We start from the raw sequence: 4,705 nt of genomic DNA on the forward strand, positions 1-4,705 counted from the left end.
GCATTTATTAACGGGGATGAAGTTCCCTCACATGGAGTGAACACGATGCAACATCACCGAAACGATGGGGCTGTAAACCTACTGTGTGTATCAGACATGTTCGAACATGTTGGCTCATCCAATCCGCACGGTGTACCTGTCTCATCTGCATCTTCAGTGCTTCTTCCTGTACTATCTTTGCATCTTTGAAGAGTTTCATTTGTTTGTTTTTTGATCAGTGGGACAGCTGCCTTCCTTTGGGGGACATGTTTCGGAACACTGAAGAAAACTCCAAAACAAACCTCATTGAAGACACAAGATCCTACATCTGTGGATCTCATTTGGGTGGCTTTAAATATGTAAGTTCCTGATGTAACCCATGCATCAGACAGGCACCGTCCTTGGGACAGTGCCAAAACGCAGCTTTACTTTTGTCTCTTGCTGTCCCCAAACTGAGGTTTGTTCACTTTTCCCCTTGCCACCGGATGAAAACTTGAGCAATAGCAGAAAGTCCTGTGGTCGCTTTAAATAATAAAGCACAATCCAGGACAATCTACCATCCAGTCCCAGCTTGACTTCAGGCTAGGAGCAGTGGTGAGGATGGTCTCGTTCCTACTGGCTCACAAAGGGGGCTTTTCTTGCCAACTTTGTGTTCAGCGACATCACACTGGTAGCCTGAGGTGGCCATGCTGGGAGTGTTTACACCAGGGAAATAGACAAATGCTCCCAGGCAGGGCTTTTTACCTTGGAGAGCCAGTTAAAAAACAGTGATGAGTTGGTTAAATATTTATGAGCATAACAGCTAGAGTCTGTTGTCCAAGAAAAAAAGGGTGATCCACCTCTCACTTCTTTCTTGTCATTTTGTCCCTTCGAGGCTCCAGGGCCCACCAAGATCGGCATGTGGGGAGGGCAATAGAAGTGGAGACCAAAAGGTCCTACTAGACTGGTACTGTCCAAGTCAGCTTCCTGCCCTCTGGGCCGGAACGTGTTTTAGGGCTGCCTCTTGGTGCTTCTCTGGGTTCACCAAGATGCGTCAAGGTGCGTCCCTGATTGGGCCCCGTGGACGGTGGCTCCAGGAGGCCAGCGGCGTTCTCCCGGCGTGGGTCTCACGCCAGTGGTGCCCGGATCACCAGGCCTTGGTTGAACCGCAGTCTGTTTAATTGCAGGTTCTGCAGATGAGGACTTCTGGGAGCACGGCCCGGGAGTCTGAATTTTAACAAGCATTCCGCACCCTCCCCACCAATGATTCCGATGCCATTGGACTTTGGGAAGCTCCAAACGACGTGGCTGCGAGTTCCCTTCAAGTTTTAAGAGACCACAATCCTCGAAGCATCATTTCTATCATGTCTCTTTTCTTGCTCAAAAACATGAAAAAATGGCTTCTGGTTGCCAGCCGAGTGAAATCTAAACTCCCTGGCCAAGCCCTCCACCCTTCCATCACCCATCCCTGGCGTGGGCTGCTAAGATCCTCCCACACCCCGCTTCAGGACCCCGTCCCTCATCACCCCGCTCGCTCTGTCCCACGTGGCCCTCGTGTTGTCCTGCCCCGACGCCTGTCCCGCACCTCTCTCTGCGCCGCCCCCCACTCGACTCTTCTTCCCACATCTGATCCCAACTCCAAGGCCAGCTCAGCCTCCTGAGGCCACCTAGGGTCCTCCTGGTCACGCAAGAGTCACTCCCGCTTCCTCTGAATCTCAGAGCACAGGCCTTTAAAACACTGGGCTGGAGGATTATGCCTTGCCGCCTTTGTTACTTAAGTTATTTAATTAGGAAGTCCATGAGTGAAAATCGGATTCCATAATCCCCCTGGGAACCCAGGGCTGCACTCAGTCATTCTGCCAAGCAGTCCTTCCTTTTATCTATCTTAACTACTTCCTGCTGTACTTCCATGTGAAAGCGGCCCCCTTTTAACCAGCAGCATGAACAAAATGTTCCTAGGAAGAGGGGAAAAAAAACGCAAATTTTTGAAGTCTAGCCAGACCAGTGAGGGAGCTGCATTTCTTGAGCTTCGCACACACAGAAAAGCCTCCTTGTTGACACAGGGAACAGCCACTCTGTTCCCAGGCATCCCGGGCTGACTCTCACGGGGCGGCTCTCCCATTTCATCGCCGTCTGATGCTGGAGAAAAGCCCCAAACATATCGTACTTGCCTGGTGTCTACATTAGTCAAAGTGGCGGGTGCGATTCAGGTCCCCGCCTGCCAGTCATTTACGGAGTGAGGATCGTTTCCATTTCAGTGGGCCCAGGAGTCACCCTTCATCAGGGCCTGGAAAATCAGAACCAATTAAATTCCACTCCGGCCGGCACAGACCCAGCCTAGGGCACAGTTAACATCAAAACTCTTTTGGGTAACAGCACCTGCCCCAGTTGGGGTGAATTAATCTTCATGGCCTAACACTAGAGTCAGCTTCTAAAATTGGATCTGAGCTCAGGAGGCCGCTGGAATGGCAGAGTCTCCTCAGGGCTTTTTTAGATTGTAACTATGTCCTTCACCTCTACCCCAAACTAGCAACTCCTACTCGTCCTATGACTCAGGGCGAATATACCCTTGAACTTCTCAGCTGGGTCAGGTGCTGGATCTGCAGGCCCACCCCATCAGTTGTTGGGCTGGATGAACTTCCGGGCTTTCCCCACCTAAGCTCCTAATGGCAGAGTCTGGGGCTCACTGCGTTGTAGCTCAGCTTCGAGCACACACAATTGTTTACTGAATGAATCGATCTCCTACAATCACCTCTCTCCACTAAACCTCCCAATGGCGTCCCATCTTACTCAGAATAAAGTTCGAATCCCGACTATGACCCGCAAAGCCCTACGTGACAACCGCCCCCTCCGAGTATTTACCCCAAAGCGTTAGACACAGCCCAACGATATCTTTCTTTGGAGCCACTCTCAGAATAATAAAACTTTTATACAGGGACTAGGATGTAGTACTGAGTATAGCGTAATTACTGGCCCGAAAGGAGCTGAATAGCCTCCTAGCAATATCCCCTTAAAATTAAAAGGCTATTCAGACAACACCAGAACAGCCCTCTGTCACATTGCTTGTTCTTTCACTGGAACCCATGTTCTTCCCACTGTACCTAGCGGGAAACACTCAACGGCACTTCCTGGGGATCCCCCAAAGCAGACACCCGTCGGCATTGCGGATAAACGATGCTTGTTAAAGCAGAAACAGACACGCAAGGGGGAAGCCATGTGGCAGGTGAATCAGAACAGACGGCAGCAGTGTCCCTGTGGGAATAAATGAAGACCAAGCGCACGAGGACACGCAACGGCTATTTATCCAGAGCTTGCGAGAGGAAGGGAGTCGGCCACCATCCCTGGTTCCCGCAGAGACTCGAAGGCAGGCAGAGGGGTGGGACGGCTTTACAGTGGAAACAAGGGACTATTTCAGGTGTGCCCTGATGGGAGACTTTTGGGGGGAGCTACCTGGGAGGGACCAGCGAGAAGCAGGGCACCCCGAGTGCTTAGTCAAGGTGCATATTCCGGTTGGTCCCAAGTTGGAAGTGGGGACAAAAATTAGAGAAGCTGTCAGTTATTAACCGAGTCCTGGCCATTTGGGGGGGTGACCGATGCGGGGTTATTGTTTGGCTTCCTGGGTTGTCACTACAGACAGCGGTTTACCTTCCCATAGCCTGGCTCGGAGCCGGGGCTTCCCGGCCAGTTTACTGCAGATCGCGGCTCGGTTTCCCGGTGGTGTGCGGCAGAGTGCTGTGTCCCCACGTGCCCTGTGCACTCAGTCTCTTTGAAACCACCCCGTGCCGTCCCTGACGACAAGCCTCCCCAGAACGTTCCAGCTCACGTGCCATGCGTTTACGTACAGGTGTGCACACCTACCGTACGGCCTGGGCACCAACAGCAGCGCCTGCGTCTGTTGGGCGACCGTGTGGGGCCAGCAGGAGCGCCGCGCCCACACAGGTGGGGACCCCGGCGACGTCTTGGAAAGGCAGAGAGCAATTCCAGCCAGCAGTCACGAGAGTTCCGGGGAAGCTGTTTAGCCCCGGGGGCACCTTTCTCTCCCCAGGCCTGCTTTCTTTCTAAACTTAGAAACACAGTAAAGGCATTTCGAAAGTGTGCGCACCGCTATGTTTGAGGGGAAAAGCCGCCGGGCTTTGTTTGAGGGGTACTGAAGTTATTATATAGACATCGTATCTTATCCCGATACCGATCTGATGAAATGTTCGCTCATGATAACTATTAAACTAAAAGCCGCATAGCAACAACGAGAATGAAACAGGCCTTCCACATTCCCAGGGGGAACCACGACGTAAGCTGGGGGAGTCCCGTAGGCTGGGAGACCAGCGTCCCGGCTGCCACGCCCCTCGCCTGGAGCCTGACCATCTCCTGGGTCACCCCAGACTTTACTGTCCACCACCAAAGCCGGATGTGGCTGGGCTTTTGTCCAATTTCCAGTCTCTGGCTGTAAATTAATTCCAGTCAATTAAAATAAATGGATTTTGAAAAAAATGCCCACTACTGAACTTTCAAATACTTACACGGTCGAAGTCAGTCACTGCTCTCTTAAAAGAACAATAATACGTGGACTAGTGCTTTCTATTTGGACATTTGTCCATTTTGTCTAGATCCAAATTTTGGCTCCGAAAGGAATGGTTGGGAGGGCCGCTACTTGTAAACACCAAATCTTAAAATCTCTGTTCGTTTTGTGAGTTCTGAGTGTTTGTTCTGTTCTCTTTCTTTCCTCTGAGATCCTCCCTGGGGTACAGGA

The sequence above is a fragment of the Pteropus medius genome, unplaced genomic scaffold (genome assembly GCF_902729225.1).
Source record: "Pteropus medius unplaced genomic scaffold, Ma_sr-lr_union100, whole genome shotgun sequence".
In the NCBI taxonomy this organism is placed as follows: Eukaryota; Metazoa; Chordata; class Mammalia; order Chiroptera; family Pteropodidae; genus Pteropus; species Pteropus medius.